Source organism: Cryptomeria japonica, chromosome 9 (assembly GCF_030272615.1).
Source record: "Cryptomeria japonica chromosome 9, Sugi_1.0, whole genome shotgun sequence".
Taxonomy (NCBI): Eukaryota; Viridiplantae; Streptophyta; class Pinopsida; order Cupressales; family Cupressaceae; genus Cryptomeria; species Cryptomeria japonica.
This window is the reverse complement of record NC_081413.1, coordinates 198,857,762-198,877,458: the sequence shown is the minus strand read 5'-3', so window position 1 is coordinate 198,877,458 and position 19,697 is coordinate 198,857,762.

The window sequence follows — 19,697 nt, the reverse complement described above, 5'->3', positions numbered from 1 at the left end:
TGAACACGACACTGATAAAGAAGGCTAAGAGTATGTTGAGTGGTGTTGGTCTAGAACAAAAGTTTTGGGTTGAAATTATTGCCACTTCTTGCTACATGATTAATAAGTCTCCTACATCAACTCTTGTTGATAAAATGCCCATGGAAGCATGGTTGGTGTAGACACCTAAAATTGTCATGTCTAATTAAATAAATATTTTTATTTATTTAATTATTTTAAGCCTAATTCTTCTATTAATTAAATAAATCTTTATTTATTTAATTAATTAATTTATCCTCTTCTAGCCTTATTTCTCATTTAAATAAATACATTTATTTATTTAAATTACCCTTTTCCTAAATTAAATAAATATTTTATTTATTTAATTGATCCCACTTCTTCTATTAATTAAATAAATCTTTATTTATTTAATTAATTCATTAACCTTTTCCACCTATGACACATGTCATTCATCTCTTAATTCATACACTACCTACCCTTTCATTATTTTCTTGTTTTCTATACCTACCCTTTAATCATAGCCGACCATTTATCTTTTATACCTCTCAATCTTATCCCTCCATTTCATATAGTGTCTTCTATATAAGAGGATACTTCCTTCATTATCAACCCCCGCTTACGACTCGACTACACTACGCTTTTGCACTTTCATATGCGATCCTACTTGCAACCACATTTCCGTTCTTTGTTGAGCTCTTGTGCACATATAAAATCTGAGAGCAAATATATCAAGCAAGATCAATGGAGATAGGAAGAATGAAGATCCAAACCCTATTGGACATGTGATGGTATAATCTTTGTGATTTCCTTTGATTTGCATTGCCTTAAGTAATCTTCATATGTTATGGTGGATCTTTGTTGTTCTTAGGCTAGGGTTTTGTGGTTTAATTCATTTAGTCTTTCATCATTGTTGTTATCCATTTTCACCATATACAGTTGGCTCACAAGCTTTCATTGAGACATCTTAGAGTTTTTGGTTGTGAGGCATATGAACATGTGTCAAAGAAGAAGTAGACAAAGTTGGAGAACAAGGTTGTGAAATGTATCTTCATCGAGTGTAGTTATGGTGTGAAAGGATACAAGATTTGAGACCCTATTGCGAAAAAAGTAATTCATAAAAGAAGTGTTATTTTAAGACAAATTAAGTCTTTGTCTATTACATTGCAGCCATAATAGACTAAAAAGGAAGATGTGGTTCAATTTCCTTCTATACCTGAAAGAGTTGAATCAAGACCCCTAGATAGGCAAGAAGTTGAGGAGAGCTCATCTAGATCTGAATCTTCAAAATAGAAGGAAGAACCTCCAACTCATCTTCTTCAAAGGTCTACATGACATAGACAACCACCTAAAAGGTATTCACTTGATGAGTGGAGATGTATTTTTGCTTTGAATACTAATATGGATGAACTAAAATCCGTAGAAGAGGCATTAGGTATGAATGATCCAGAATCCTGGATGATTTCTATGGAAGAAGAAATGGCAACTTTAAAAAAAAATGACAGATGGGATCTTGTAACATTGCCAGAAGGACGAAAACCTGTTTGTTGTAAATGGGTGTTCAAGAAAAATATTGGTTCACATGAGACCATTGAGAAGCATAAAGCGAGGTTGGTTGCAATTTAGGCTACTCTCATGTTGAGGGGGTTGATTATGGTGAGATATTTTCTCCTGTTAAAAAATGACATCCATTAGATTTTTTCTTTCCATTTTTGCATCTTATAGTTTAGAGGTTGAGTTACTAGATATGAAAACTGCATTTCTTCATGGTCATTTGGAGGAGGATATTTATATGATATAGTCTAAGAACTATGTGGTGAAAGGTAAAAGTAATTTGGTCTGTAAATTAAAGAAATCTTTGTATGGCCTCAAACAGAGTTCTAGGATGTGGTACTAGAAATTTGATACATATGTGTTGAGTTTGGGATTTGAGCATTCTAAATCATATCACTGTGTTATTATAAATCTGATGGTGCTAATTTCCTATACATTGCATTGTATGTTGATGGTATGTTATTCATTAGTAAAGAGAAAGGTATGATTTTTGAACTAAAGTTTCAAGCTTGCTGCTAAATTTGAAATGAAAGATCTTGGTGTAGAGAAACACATTATTGGGATGGAAATTAGAAGGGATAGAGTAAATAGAAAGATATGGCTAGGCCAGAGTGAGAATGTGAATTTAATGCTATAGAGGTTCAACATGCAGGATTGTAGACCATTGTGTGTTCCTTTTACAGTTGGAATGAAATTATCTGCTATAGATTTCCTACATCCCCATCACAGATGAAAGATATGAGAAGAGTGCCTTACCAAAGCGCGGGTGGAAGTTTTATGTATGCTATGGTATGTACTAAACTAGACATTTCCTAAGCAGTGGGAGTTCTATCTAGAAATATGTCTAATCGTGGTATGGTTCATTAGGATGTAGTCAAAAGAGTCTTCATATATTTAAAGAGTACCTTGAAGTATTCTTTGTGTTATCATGGTAATTTAGTTGGAGATGTGATTTACCTTGATATTTATGGTTATGTGGATTCAAACTGGGTAGGTGATATTGATAGCAGAAGATCCACCAGTGCTTATGTGTTTACTTTATTTGGTGGTGCAACTTGTTGGACATGAGTAAGTGACAAGATGTGGTCCCTTTGTCCACTACTGAATTAGAGTATATGGCAACTACTCATACTTTTAAATAATCCATTTGGCTTAGGAGTCTATGTTAATAAATTGGAATAAAACAAGGAGTCCTGATAGTTTATTGTGATAGTCAGAGTGCGATCTGCCTAGCTAAGAACTCGACATTTCATGCCCGAACCAAGCACATTGATGTTCCATATCATTTTATCATATATATGGTCAAATATGGAAACATGAAGTAGGTTAAGGTATAAACTTTGATGAATGTTGCAAATGCTTTAACTAAGGTTGTGAGCACAAAGAAGTTCAGATGGTGTTCGGATTATATGGGCATCATGGGCCCTAGCAATTGATTTATTTTGTTGATACTCCTTTTTCTCTTGGAAGGTGTTCGAAAAATGGGAGATTTATTGGGAAAATGGTGTCTCAACCTTGTATTTACATAAGGTTACTATTTAGAGTAAGTTTTGATTTGGGTACGAAATGGTGTGAGAAGAATTTTGGTAAGGTTACATTGCAAGATCATAGCTAGTTATGAAGATATTAAATTTTTTATTTTGAAGGAGTCCAATGAAAGGTTTAAATTTGATTTTGATGACTTTAGAGGCCCCAAAATGCCTTGAAAAGTGGGTGTGACTATTGTAGTGGTTTACAAGGCAATAGATCACTTCTCGAGCTTTTTAGCGCTTCAAATGGTTCATCAATCAGACATACAATTCAGAAGTTATGGCCTCTGGAAGTTTGTACTCCTGAAATAGGAAATATAAAATACATCGAACACATAAATTATCTATAAAAGGGAGGGACAATAGATGCACAAACACCACTTAAACAAATCTTCATCGATCAACATGCTAATATTTAAGAACACTTAAGAGCATCAATTGAGACTACAAAGATAACTTGCAGAGCACCAAATCATATACCATCTAAATTGAAAATACACATGAACATCCCAAACACTCCCAAATCCGCAACTCAAGATATAATCATTCCAGAGCACAACAAATCAAGTACCAAAACATTGCAATACTGAACACTGAAATACCAATCATCATACCAGAATCCATAAATTGATCAAATCACCACATAACATCATGAAACCAACACTAAATCAACTAGAGATAATTAATAACTAAAATCACAAATCGACACCAACACATCTGCAACATACCAACTAAAACATCTGAACCAACTCTCTAGAATACTGAAACTTAGGAATATATTGACATGAATGACAACAACATATCCTAGCAGCAATAATATCAAACAATCTCCTCCTTTGGCATTGATGGCAACATATGAATGTAAAAATTAGTCAATTCAAAGAAAGAAATCAACACCAACAATTTCCCCCCAAGATCATGCACACAAAGCTTCCAAGATAATGCAATTTTTCACATGCTTCTCTTCCCCTTTGACATGAATGAAAAAAGGCTCTGAAAATAAAATATATTCTTGAAAATTTTGATTTTCTCCCTTGAAAACACAAACCACTGAACCATACACTGACTACTTCACCTAAGTAGAAGCACCTCTCATCAATCTGGATAAGAAGTTAAGACTATGGGGTCCACCGGATTGATGCATATCGTTGCATCTAGTTCTCAATAGGAGGGGCAGAGACGCCTAAGTTATCTCTCATATATACAAATGTATTTATAGGTAAAGGCATAGTAAATATATCTGCAATCTGATCCTTTGTAGATACATACTCTAATTTGACTTCTTCCTCACTGACTTTCTCTCTCAAAAAATGAAACTTAATTGATATATGTTTTGTCTTAGAATGTAGTGCCAGATTCTTGTAAATATTAATACCACTTAAGTTATCACAATATATACCAGTAGGGTCAAATGTCATAAACAATTATAATGTCTTTCAACATCTGCTTCATCCAAAATACCTGAGTACAGTTGCTAGGAGCAACAATGTATTCAGCTTCTATAGTAGATAGAGAAATAACATCTTTCTTCTTACTTACCCAAGAAACCAACTTCTTTCTCAAAAAGAATGCTCCACCGATAGTGCTCTTCTGGTCATCAACATCACCTACCCAATCAACATCAATATAAGAACATTACATGAAATCATCATTCTTCAAATACCACAAACCATAGTCAACTATCCCCATCAAGTATCTAAAAATCCTCATCTTAATAGTAACATGACTCTCTTTAGGGCCAACCCAAAATTTTGCACAAAGACAAACAACATGTATAATATCCTATCTAGTTTGAGTCAAGTAGAGCAGTCCACCACCCATTGATCTATACAAGGTCTGATTAACTTTTGGAGATTCATAATTCTTAGAGAACTTGCATCTAGTCACCATAGGAGTCCCAATAGGTTTGCAGTCATCTAACTCAAACTTCTTTAACAATTCCTTCACATACTTAGATTGAGAAATGAAAATGCCTTTATCAATCTGTTTAATTTTTAATCCTAAGACGAATTTCATCTCACCTATCATAGACATCTCAAACTCATACTCAAATCATCATCTCCTCCAAAATTAATGTCATCAACAAAAACTTCAACAATCAAAATGTTATTATTATCAATCTTAAAGTATAAATTACTATTAGCAGTATCTTTACAGAATCCCAACTTCATCAAATGCATTTCCAGTCTACAATACCAAGATCTAGGGGCCTGTTTAAGTCCATATAGTGCTTTCTTCAATTTGCATACCATGTCTCCTTCATCAGTTAATGAAAACCCATATAGTTCTCAATGTAGACATCCTCTTCCAAATTACCATTCAAAAAGGTTGACTTTACAGGTCCATCTGATATACCTTAAAAAATTTATAAGCAGCATATGGTAGAAGTAATCTAATAGCTTCAATTCTAGCTACCAGAGTAAAATTATCCTCATATTCAATTCCTTTCATCCATGAACATCCTTTACATACCAATATTACTTTTTTTCTAACCACTTCATCGACTTCATTCAATTTATTTCTGAATGCCCATTTTGTACCAATCACATTCTTGTATTTTGGTCTCGGACCAAGTTCCCATGTATTATTATTCTCAATCTTATTCAACTCTTCTTCCAAAATATTTTATCCAATTCTCACCTTTATAAGCTTCAGCAACATCTTTAGGTTCAATCTTGAAAATTAAACATGTCTCTTCATCAACAATCCTTCTCCTAGTCATCAGACCTTTATTTTTATCACCAATAATATGATTTTCTAAATGATTTAATCTCACATACCTCAGAGTCTTCTAATTATTTTGATTCACAGTTTTTTGAAATTCTTCACTGGTAGTAGCAATATCTAGATTAATTGTCTTTACTATATTATTCTTCTTTAGGCTCTCAATATGCACTTGTTTTGAAATAATATCATGATCATGAATCTTATATCTGCATGCTTTGATCTTATTTCCATGACATTCATCAACCTTCACATTTTCACTTTCCACTATCTTTCTCAACCTCTCATTGTCACACTGGTAGGCCTTTCTCTTAGTAGAATAACCCGAGAATATTCCTTCATCACATCTTGCATCAAACTTTCCTATATCCTCATCCTTCTTGATATAAAATTTGCTTCAAAAATTTCTAAAATATCTAACTATAGGAATATGACCAAACCATAACTCGTAAGGATTCTTACTAGAATCACCTTTTATATGCACCTAGTTTAATGTGTATAGAACAGTTCTAACAACTTCTCTCCAAAAGGTCTTCGGAATAGACCCTTCAATCAACATAGTCCTAGCAGCATTCAAAATAGTTCTATTCTTCCTTTCAACAATTCCATTTCACTGAGGGGTTATAGGAGTATATAATTGTCTTCTAATTCCATACTTTTCACAAAATGAACAAACTCAGCAGATATGAATTATCCTCCTTTGTCAAATCTCAGACATTTTAGCTTTAATCTTGTCTTTGTCTCCACCTTAGCTTTGAATATCTTGAATTTCTCTAGTGCTTCTAATTTCTCCCTTATAAAAGTAACCCACGTCACTCTAGAATAGTCATCAATCAAGAACATGAAATATCTATCACCTTGCACACTTCTCACTCTTGTAGAGCCACACAAATTAGTATGCACAAGATCTAATATTCCACTAGATGTATACTAGTTACTCTTGAATGAAATTCTTGTTTGTTTCCCCAACTGACATTCTTTACATACTAGATTAGAAGGTTTCTTAATCTTAGCCAAATCTTTAACACCTTGAGTAAAAATTCTTAATCATGCAGTCAAAATTAACACAACACATCCTTTTATGCCACAACCATCTTTTGTCTATCTGAGCAATCAAACAACCTTTCTCACCAGCATTCAAATGAAATATATTACCTTTAGTCTTAGTTCCTAGTGCAATCTCTATACCAAAGGCATTCAAAACATTGCATTTACCATTCTTGAATTGCAAAGCATATCCTTTATCAACCATCTATCCAACACTCATAATATTATGCTTCAAACCTTCAACATATAAGACATCATTAGTATTATTCTTACCATCAAGAGAAATAGAACCTCTACCATGTGAATTACACAAGCTTTATCATCTCCGAGTCTTATTATACCACCGGCATACTTCTTGATATTTACAAATTTACTTTTATCACCTATCATATGATATAAACAACCATTGTCAATTACCCATTGATATTTCTCTTCAATCTTCACAGCCAAAGATTTATCCCCAACAATGCATCTTGTAGAATCCACTTGTACCAGATTATCTTCCTTGATAGAAATAAATTATACAAAATCATCTTTTGAATTCCCATTATCAGACTCTTCATCTGTCACCTCTTCATCAACAGCATAATAACATTTCTTCTAATATTTGTACTTCTAGTTAAGCTTATAGGGATTATCATACTTATCATGATTGTCATATCTATCATGCTTATCAAATTTATCATGTTTATCATACTTTGACATTCTTTCAGGACACATATAAGGAAAATGTCCTATTATATTTGACAGCCCCCCCATAATTTTCTCTTTTGAGTGTTCATACTCGCGGGTTGCCTTTTTGTGCCTTTACTTTCGTGTGGTCATTTTTTTTCCTTTGTATTTAAACCATTGTAATCTTTCTAAAAAGTTAAAAAGGTTAAAGGTTCAAAGCGTGTTTAGAAGTGAGTCATTTGTGATCTTTGTCATCATGTGAGCAAGTACGCTTTTGTTTTTGATCTTGAAGTTTTGAACCCATTGAACTTTTTGTTAAATGGTTCAAGGTTCAAAATGCATTTTGTGAGTCTCAGCAATGTATCGTTGTATAACGAGTGTGGGTCCATATGTTTTAAGTTGATTTGCGGTCTTGAACCTTGAACCAAATCTCAAGTGGTTCAAAGGGTTCAAGGTTCATGTTTAATAGTCATTGTTGTCCCTCGTTCCCAGTGTTGTTGTGTGTCGCTCACTCACTCTTATATTTCTTAAATGAACTTGAACTATTGAACTTTTGGTCAAATGGTTCAAGGTTCATGAGTTCATTTTAAAACTAACTCTAAGGCTTTTTGGATGAAAATGAAATCGGTGCGACAAGAAGGAATATTCCCTTTTCAATAGTTTAAAATCCTAAATATGAAAAGTAATAATGAGTGCATCGGACTACTTGTGCGGAAGTGATGGATAATTAAGGTGTCATATTTTGGTCATTTCACCATTACTTCACATGCTTGGGTAAATCATGATGAAGCGTGTGTGGCTTTATAAATATTTTCCCATCTGATTGAAGGAAATGTATGAATTTATTTCCATAGCTGAGAAGGTTGTAGTTGCCATACTTGAGAAAATTGGAGGCACCCAAAGTAAAACCAACTCTGATTTCCTGAATAATTTCTAGTTTTCATGGTGGTAACGGGTAAGTTCAGATGATTCTTCCTAAGCTGTGTTTCTTTAAGTTCTGAAGATTTATTAGTATAGAAAGAAAAATGTCTAAATTGTTGGACTAGGATTCTGCCTTGTTTTAGAATTTCTTGGTTAGAAGTATAAATAGGCAATATAAGGCCAATACTATCGAAGCTTGGTCAGACCTCATGTCTTGTGAGTATTTTACTAGAGCTAGAAGACACCTCCTTGGTTCATGTAGATTTAGAAGATTTCCTAGAAAGAACCAAGAACCCTCAAACCAGTTCATTGATGGAGAAAATAGTGAAAAGCGGTCTTGTGGAAGATGTTGCATTCCCGCTTGTTGCACTGTGTCTGGATTTAGTGATGGCTTGCATGAACCGATATGACATAGAGAAAAGATGCATTAGAACTAGTAATGGTGATTTCTTGGTCAATATCAATAGAGAAACAATAATGGCGACAATGGGAATTCCACACAAGGACGAATATGAGAACTAGACTATTGGGAACTAGTATGCCCACTTCTCTAAAAAGAAGAATAAGTATAGGAGTGTGGTTGCTAGGAATTAGCTCCTAAAAGTTCAAAAAGGAGGGTCACATCTGCCAAAACCCCTGACTAGAGTGCACTTCATCACAGAAGTGAGAGATATTGTGATACTTCTGAACAAGGTGAAGGGAAACTCACATTCTTTCTATTGGGAAGATTGGATGTACTTTTTCATCCAAGCGGTGTTATCTAGTTACAGATATCTCAATTGGTCTCAGGTAATTGTAGAGAGACTTCATGAAGGGCTGAGTAAATTTGTGGGAATGACAAGTTTTTATATGTCTTCTTATCTTTTCTATATACTAGCTTGTACAAGGGATTGGCCTAGTCTACCTAATAAACCTTGGGTAGATGGGATGAGGGTGTAGAATTTTTATCCCCTATTACAATAGCAGAGACACATTGAGCAGATTGATAGATGGAATGGAGTCTTCATGGGAAGACTTGTTTCTAAGCTTCAGGGGAATGTGAACAATAGGGTGTCTATTGAAGCAATGGAATTCGTGAGCATATATGGTAGCTTCTTTATTCAATATCCCAGGTTTACTTATCTATAGGTAGACGGTTTTGAGGGCCAACCATTTAAGCTGCCTAGGGATGCTTTTGATAGTTATGTACTTATAGAGGTAAGTAGGCAGCTTGCTTACATTGATAAAAGATTGGGAACAAAGAGCGAGTCTGGAGTTGTATTCCCTGTTGAACTCGAATACTATAGCTGTAAATCTGTATTAGATGCCCTAAACCTGGAAGTAGAATTCAAAAGGATGAACCTATAGCCATATGTGGCAAGGCGAAATTTTGACAGTAGGGGTAATGCAATGGAAAACCTAAATGTAGATAGTCATTTATTCCATGAGCCTCAGTTGGAGGATTACTGGGAGAACTGCAATGATGAATATGAGGTAAGGAAAATACTGTGGTCAAGGTTCAGTTTGCAGCAAATAGTTACCATGAAGCTTCCAATTAATGTATCTAGAGTATCAGAAGATACAGGGGAAGATATCCTAGATCCTGAGATCGACACAGAGGTTCAGGGAAAACCAATTCTAGAAATTGATTGGAATCAAAAGGAGGATGACAATATTCAAACTAGAACCTTCAATGTTGTGAGAAGAACAGAAAGATGGTTGAGAAACCAAAAGTTCAAGGAGGGACCTCACATGTCCTCGCATGAACTAAGAATTGATTCACACATTGTGACTCAATCTCCCATTTCTTCCACTAACGAAATTGTTAATGTTGCAAGTGTTTCAAGACCTGTTGTTGAGAAAATCCAGCCAAGGAGATCAAAGAGGTCACCATTAGGTCGCACAAGTGCTCTTGTAACTTTCTCTAGGAGCAAGAAGAACATTAAGGAGCCCATATCGAAACAGATTGTTGTAGACCTAGACCCTAGTGAAGAAGTTGAGGAGACAATGGATTCATCGAATTTGGATGAACCTGAAATGCAAGAAATGGACAAGAGCAAGGAAGAATAAAGCCAACAGGACCCCATGAACACCATGGTTATTGTCACTTCACCCGATATACAGACAACTCCTCCACCTAAGGAACCTACGGGCGCACCACAAAGGTTGAAAGTTGTTTCTGGAAAGAAACGGAGTGTAGTGCTGATTACAATCCCTATGGAAGACATGGTCAGTTGATGTTTAGGAAAGGCATCAAAGTCAAAGAAACTCAAGATGCAAATAAAGCTTGAAGTGGATGAAGCAACAGGTCACTGGATGGCTGAGATAACCAAACCAATTCCAGGGAAGGATGCAAATAAAGCTACTAAGGAAGATTTAACTGTTGAAAAGATAGATTTGGGAGTTGCTTCGTGTGCTGTGGATGTTAAGCATTTGGAATCATCCACAAAAAGAATAATTTCAAGAACATGGAAGGACGAAAATGACAAAAGAGAATTGAAACAAGCTGTTACTCTAAGGGCCGAGTATATCAATGCCATCCAGAGTCCAAATCCCAACCTTTGTCACAGATACTGGTATCATTTGATCCCAAATCTCCAGCCAATCAGAGGATGTTGGACCAGGTTCAAAGGAACAGAGTAGTTATAGAAATGTTCAATAAATGGTTGGATCTTATTATGCAATAGGGATCAGATTATATTGTTAATCTGGTAAAAGTTTATAAAGATTCTGAAACTGTCATCAAGGAATTAGAGCTGGAGACGGTGGCTTGGGAGAAGGAAAGAATCAAATGGGTGGCAGTCCTTGCGCAAATGAATGATATACAAAAATATGAGGTGATGAAGTTCTTGGCTAAAAAACCAGTAGAGAGTCTAGATGATAATGTATTGTATATATGAAGGAAGAACGTGGAGTGGTGCAACTCAATCATTAAACAAGGTCATGAAGAATCAACCAAATTGCTCAGAGGATTGACAGATTTGATTGATACAATACAAAAGGATCTCATGTGCATTGACATTCAGCTCATGAAAGACGGTGCCAAGACAATTGAGGCAGCTGAGGATATGACCAAGATTTTTCAGGAAAGAATCCAATCTATTCAGATGACAAAATCTTTAACCACGGATGACTTCTCAAAGGTGGCAAGGATCGAATCAATGCTCATAGCCTATTTTGATCATTTGGAGGTACACAAGGCAAAAGTGACACAAGTGAATATGGATAAAGAGGTGTGGAAGAAAAGGTTTCAGCATATTGACCTTCCTTATTTCCAAGTCATCTTGAGCTTCTCGGTGGTGCATCTGGAATGGTGTGGCTCTGCAGAAAAGCAGGACAGATCCACAACCTCTTCTGTCACCGTGGAAGTATAGTTAATCCAAGAATGAGGTGTCAACCTTGCAGTGGCTGTTGATTTAGTTTTCTTTCATGTTTTAGTAAATAGTTTCTTTAACTTTGGTTAAAGTAAAATGTAATTTTGTTATGTAAAAACTATGATCCCAGAGGCTATTTAAGCTGAAAAAGCTTGTCTTTGTAATGGTTCCAAAAAACTGTGACTTTTAGGAGTAGCAGATAATATTTTGGTTTGCATATGAATTGTTTGAAAACACAATAGTTGATTATCAATGAAATGCTATGTTATGCAATCTTTGAATCTGTGTGTTTGAAGATTTCGTAATCTTTCTTGAGAAAGTTTTTATGGGCATGATATAATTATGTGATCAGTTATCTCTGTATTTTTCTTCAGTTCATGGTTATCATTAGTTGTTAGAAGACTCGTACATATTGGTTTGCCTGATCCCCCTTGCCCTGTGAGGCATGACAGAGTATCGATCAACCTTCAGTATTGTTGAGCCTCTACTATGCTTTGAATTAATATTGTGAACAGGTTGGTAAATCAGAGTCCGTGAACTCTCATTAAATATTGTTTTAGAAAAATTTCTATGTTTACAGTTTTGAAGGCATTTATTTGTGTTGATGAATGAATGCTGAAGCCTTTCAATTCTTTCTGGTAAAAAGTATTAGCATATCATTTGTATAGTAAATTCATTACAAATCATATGAGGAGCTTCCCTCTAATGCAAAGGTTGAATTTTTATTAATTCATCCAACTATTGGTAGTTTGTCTCCTTTTATAAGGGCAGAACAAAGTTATATATTTGCTTAGGGAAGATAATTGTTAAGATTTCAAAAGGGGGCAAATCTATTTACCAATAGATTTTTGGTGACTCTGCTGGGTACTCGGATCATAAGACTGGTCGCCTAGCTACAAGACTAGAGTCAAAGAGATATACTAGGTCCCAAAGAAGGCAGGGAGTAGTTGACTCTATTTTTCAGGAGTTACAAAACCTAAATTTTCAACCCACTTTCTCACCTCAAAGAAGGGAAAGAAGTAGGCCTCCTTCCCCATCACCATAATCTCCTGTGTCCTCAGTTTCTCAGGCTCTGACTTTGCATGGTATTTCTTTACCAAATATAGTCAACCTGACTCCACTCAATATCATACTTCCAATGGCAATAAATAATCCTTGGGGGGTTGCTATAGGTCCATTGAACTTAGGTTTGAATCTCAATCCCTTACCCAAAGGTGCTAGAGATCACTTGCCAAAATTTAGTGGAGATAGAAAAATCACCATTGATGAGCACCTGAATGCATTCAATGTGGCTTGTGGGATAATAGTGGTTTAACACAAAGACGTCACTATGAGATTGTTTGTCCAGACACTAACTAGAGTAGCAACTGATTGGTTTTATCACTTACCAAATAGTGTGATTACAACCTGGCAAGATCTGAAAACAAGGTTTGAGGAAAGGTTCAAAGTGGCTGAGGATGAACATTCTCTCCTCACTTAATTGGCCCAGTTAAAGAAGGAAATTCCTGAGTCTATGAGGGACTTTGTAGCAAACTTTGATAATATTGTGCACAAAATTCTAGCTAATCAAAAGCCCTCAGATGACAGTCTTAAGTGTTTCTTTATCAATTCTATGCCTTCAGAAATAGGTTTCCTAATTCGTAGGCAAAGAGTTACAGATTTAAATACTGCCAAAACACTTGCAGTTGCATTGGAAGATGATTTCATCATGACAGGTAAATGGAAAAGAGAAGTTCAGACACCCATTGCCCAACCTTCAACTTCCTTTGACCCTATAATCCAGTGACTAATTAAGGATGTAATTACCCTTAAAAGACAATTGCCTAAAGCCAACACCTCATACCCATCTCCTTATCCAGATGTACCTAGGAGGAATACAAACCAGTCTTTGGGCTATGGGAACAGGACTCTGCAATTACCCCCTGCTCAGCAAAGATTAGCAATTGAAGCACCTCCACCTAAAGGGAGTATGTGTGTTTTTCATCTCACCGATGAACATGATGGTAGTTCCTATCCTGAGATGGTGCGTTATGCACAATTGATGAATTCTAAAGATACCTCAAATGAGTGGGGTGAAGAAGAATCTTTAAACCAACCTGGCGACTCTGCAATCCATTTCCTTGAATACGAGTCTGATTCTGAAAGAGGAAGTGATATTTTGGTTACTTTAGAAGATCCTTCATGCGCTATGCTCACAAGAAATTAACAAAATGTAAAACCTCAGGGTGTTTCTTCATCATCTGTTGTGGCTTTCAAAGGTAAGGAGATTGACTCAAAATTTCATAATAATGATCAAAAGTTGCAAGAACCCTCATTTTTAAGGCCTGTTGAAAAAGAAAGTTCATTTGATATTATAAAATTTTGCAAATATTCCCAAATTAAAATCACACCTATCGAGTACCTTAAGATAAATCCTAAAGAACTAGATAGGCTTGTACAATTTGTAAAAGGGAATAATGTGCAATGGGCCAATGGAACATAGCAGTCAGTAAATGCCATATTGCCCTCAGATAGAAATGAATTGGTTCATCCTTCGGTTTGTGAAAAGATACCTGAAATAATTGCTCTTCAAATAGATGATTTTATACCTGCCCTTGAGTCAAAACCAGAACCCTTTTACATATCATTATTCATAAATGGTCATAGGTTGAATAATTGTATTATAGATTCAAGTGCATCTGACAATATAATGCCCTCTATAGTAGCCAAAGCATTAGGGCTATCCTTGACCAAAACCTTTGGCAGATGCTATTCTATGGATTCAAAACAAATTCCTCTGCTAGGCCAAATGAAGGATTCTCAAGTAGTTCTTGCTTCTCACCCGGATAAAAGAATCAAGTTGACTATTCTGCTAGCTGACATCCCAGCTAGTTATGGCATGCTGCTAAGTTGTACTTTATGTAGGGATTTAGGTGTTGAAATTAAAATAGATTGGTCCCAAGCCACAATTCCTATTGGAAAATAGTGAGTCATCCAGCAGCCTGAACCAAAGTCCATATTCATTGTTTTTCCATCTGATGACCCTAGAGCCCAAATTCTCTATCATGATTGTCAGTTTGGAAACTACGATTTTGTCTGATAATGAGGTAGAAAAAGATTCATCTCAACTTGAGGGAAAAGAAAGCTTGTGGTTAATGGAGTTCGATGGTAGTTATGCAGCGTCAAGTTCTGGTGCAGGAGTAGTGTTAATTCCACCTTCTGGCAACCATATCCCTTTTTATTTTAAATTAGAATTCAAAAATACCAACAATATGGCTAAGTATGAGGCTTTGTTGTTAGGTTTAGCTGAAGCTAAGAGATTGGGAGTGAAACTCCTGCGGGTTAAAGTGGATTCTAAACTAATTGCAGAACAGATCAGAGGGTTGTTTAGTGTTAAAAATGAAAGGTTGAAACACTATCGAAATAGAGTTTGGGATGAAATCAAGGATTTTGATGCATTTTCCATTGAAGCAATACCCAAAGAACTAAACTCAAAAGCAGATTCATTAGCAGTTTCAGCTTCATTGCTTCTCCCGCATCTTGAATTTGTTGATGGAATTTACAAGGTAGAGTTGATATATCGGCCTAGTGTCCTAGACAACTCTGATTTTTGGCAGGTGTTTGAGAGTGATAAACAAATCAATAATTTTATGCAAAGTGTAGACATGTTTTCTGCTATGTATTTTGAAGGTTTAGATGCAGAGTGCAAAGAATTTTTGCCAAAACGACCCAAAGAGTTGCCTGATGGAATCATGCAGTTGAAAGGAAACAAGATCCCTAAACAGTTGGTTTCATTGGAGCGTCTATTTGATCGTCATGATGCCTACAAGAAGAATAAAGGTGATAAGTCTATGAGGTTCAAGATATTGGAGGTTACAAAAAGGTTAATATCTGTACTAAGAATGAACCTAAATATATCAATCTGGGAAAGTGTTGTATGCCCACAGAAAAGGAGAGGTCCATTGGTCTCTTGTTGGAGTTCAAGGACGTGTTTGTTTGGTGTTATGATGATCTTAAAAATTTCAGAGAGAAAAAATTCCAACATCAGATTCCCCTGAAACCTAGAGTAAGCCCTTTCCGGCAAAAGCTTAGAAGCTTCAATCCAAAAGTACTTGAGGCTATATTTTAAGAAGTAGATAAGATGTTAAAAGCCAAGATTATATACCCCATCTATCATTCTACATGGATAGCTAATATTGTACCTATCAGAAAGAAGAATGGAGAAATAAGGATTTGTGTAAATTTTAGAAATCTAAATCAGGCTACTCTAAAAGATAACTATCCATTACCAACCATTGACCACATTCTACAAATAGTTTTAGGGTCAAAGATGATGTCCATGCTTGATGGATTTTTGGGATATAATTAGAGCAGTGTTCAGGATGACGATCAACATAAAATTGATTTTATTACACCCTGGGGTACATTTGCCTATAACCGAATGCCTTTCGGTTTGAATAATGCAGGAGCAACATTTTAGCATGCTATGGATTTGTCCTTTGGTCACTTAAGGGATAAGATTATTGTTGTATATCTGGATGACTTAACAGTATTCTCAACAAGAATAAAGCATCCCCTCTGGGACCTGAGACAAGTGTTACAGAGGTGCTACGAGCATGGGGTATCCTTAAACCTAAAGAAATCAGTGTTTGGGGTCACAGAGGGTAAGTTGCTTGGTTATATTATTTCTAAGGAAGGGGTGAAAATAGATCTTGAAAGGGTAAGAGCAATTCAACAGCTAACTCTACCATCAAGTAGGAATTCTGTTAGATCCTTCTTTGGATAGGTAAATTTTCTAAGGAGGTTCATCCCAGATTTTGCCGAGACTACCAAATATATCATGAATTTGATGAGTAAAAAACAACCCTTCAAATGGAGTGAGGAAGGGAATAAAGTCTTCACCTCAATAAAGAATGCTATTGGTCAGGCACCTGTTCTGGTTAATCCTAATTTTAGTAAAGATTTTGTCATCTACTGTTATGCCTTAGAGAATAGTATGTCAGGGATTTTATTACAAAAGAATGAGGATAATGATGAAGTCCCAATATCATTAATGAGCGTACCACTAAAAAAACATGAATTGAAGTATACAATAATGGAAAAGAAAGCATATGCAGTTGTGAAGGTAGTAAAACAATTCAGGTATTATATACTTCATTCCCACGCTATTGTCTATGTGACTCATTCAGTAGTCAAGAGCATATTGACACAACAAGACATCGGAATGAACGATAGAATCTCCTAGGTGTCAAATATTCAGTAGTTCAATTTAGACATTAGGCCCACAAGGTTGGTAAGGGGGCAGGGTTTGTGCAAGTTGATTGCTAAGAGTAAGGAGGAAGTGACAGAGGAACTGCCTTTAGTCCTATTTGTTGGTCTTCAAGATTCTTGGTTCGCAGACGTAGCTTATTATTTGACATATGGAGATTGCCCAGAACATCTTTCTACAAAAGAGAAGAGGAACTTGAGGCTAAAAGCCACTAAGTATGTCATTTTTAATGATGTATTATATAAGAGGGGACTTGATGGGACCTTCTTGCGTTGTGTTGATAAATCACTCCAAGAATCTCTTTTGAAAATGACGAAGCCTATGGTGGTCATTTCTTTTCATCGGTGATTGCCTACAAGATCCTAACTATTATTATTGGTCGGGAATGTTCAAGGATGCATATGCATGGGTGGCCAAGTATGAAAAATGTCAGTTGTTCATAGGAAAACCGTAGCTTGCAGCATTACCACTCTGACCTATGGTTGTGGATGAACCCTTCAAGCAATAGTCTAGATTTCATTGGTCCCTTGACACCTACCTCTAGTGAAGGACACACCCATATATTGACACCTAGAGACCATTTCACTAAATGGGTTGAGGCCATTCCGGTACGAAAGACATCCTCGAAGGTTGTTTGTAATTTTCTGAAAGAGAACATCCAAGTTTGATTTGGGGTTCTGTTAAAAATTGTGGCTGACAACACTGCTAATTTCTCTTCTTCCAAAATTTCTTTATTTTTCTATGACCATGGAATCTCCCTTGCTCACTCATTAGATTATTATCCTCAAGGAAATCGTCAAGCTAAATCCAGTAATAAAAACCTCATTAATATCATGAAAAAATTAGTGAGTGAAAACTTTAAGAATTGGCATAAAAAATTGTATGAAGCCCTTTGGTCTGACCGTACATCATCAAAGAGGGCAATTGGGATGTCTTCATTTGAACTGGTCTATGGTGTAGGTGCTCAAGTAACACTTCCTTTGGAGCTAGCAGCTACTAAGCTATAAACTGTCATTGAAAACGCTTATTTCAAGAACTCTCTAGAAAAGTGTATTATGCACTTGATGAAAATTGATGAAGAAAGGGATAAACTAGTGGAACAGATAATAGAACACCAGATGAGGGTGAAGAGGATATTTGACAAGTGAGCAAGGCCACAGAAGTTCATGCTAGGTGATCAAATACTACTTTGGGACAGAAGAAGAGAACCCAAAGGAGCACATGCAAAGTTCGAATCACTCTGGAAAGGACCATTCTTGATTCATGAGGTAAAAGGACCAAATTCTTTCAAACTTGCATATCTAGATGGTATTGTTCTTCCTCTAACCTATAATGGTAAAGATTTGAAATTATATCAATTGTAAACAACAGTCCCTCGTGGTTTTGTATATAGTGTTTGGTTGATTTGCAGTTTTGTGTCTTTTTTGTTTAGTTTATGTTTGTCTTTAAATTAAGTCTTCTTGCAAAACCAAAGATTTTGGAGTTCATTTCTAGTTCCTTCACATTTCTAGTCCCCAGTCAGAGCCGCTGTTAGTCCCCCCATAATTTTCTCTTTTGAGTGTTCATACTCGCGGGTTGCCCTTTTGTGCCTTTACTTTCATCGGGTCATTTGTTTTCCTTCGTATTTGAACTGTTGAACTCTTTCTAAAAATTTCAAAAGCTTCAAGGTTCAAAGCACATTTAGAAGAGAGTCACTTGTCATCTTTGTCGCTGTATGAGCAAGTGCACTTTTTTTTTTTGTCTTCAAGTTTTGAACCCATTGAACTTTTTGTTAAATGGTTCAAGGTTAAAAATACCTTTTGTGAGTCATGGCAATGTATCATTGTATAATGAGCGTGGGTCCATATATTTTAAGTTGATATGCAATCTTGAACCTTGGACCAAATCTCAAGTGGTTTAAAGGGTTCAAGGTTCACATTTAATAGTCATTGTTGTCGCTCGTTCCCGGTGTTGTTGTGTGTAACTCACTCACTCTTATATTTCTTAAATGAACTTGAATCATTGAACTTTTTGTCAAATGGTTCAAGGATCATGAGTTCATTTTAAAACTAACTCCAAGGCTTTTTGGATGAAAATGAAAGTGGCGTGATAAGAAGGAATATACCCTTTTCAACAGTTTAAAATCCTAAATATAGAAAGTAATCATGAGTGCATCGGACTACTTGTGCGGAAGTGATGGATAATTAAGAAGGTGTCAGATTTTGGTCATTTCACCGTTACTTCACACGCTTGGGTAAATCATGATGAAGCATGTGTGGCTTTATAGATATTTTCCCATCTGATTGAAGGAAATGTATGAATTTATTTACATAGTTGAGAAGGTTGTAGCTGCCATACTTGAGCAAATTGGAGGCGCCAAAGGTAAAACCAGCTTTGATTTCCTGAAGAATTTCTAGTTTTCATGGTGGTAACGAGTAAGTTCAGATGATTCTTCCTATGTTGTGTTTCTTTAAGTTCTAAAGATTTATCAGTATAGAAAGAAAAATCTCTAAATTGTTGCAGTAGAATTCTACCTTGCTTTAGAATTTCTTCGTTAGAAGTATAGATAGGCAGTATGAGGCCAATATTGCAGAAGCTTTGTCGGACCTCATGTCTATTGAGTATTTTACCAGAGCTAGAAGACACCTCCTTGGTTCATGTAGATTTAGGGGA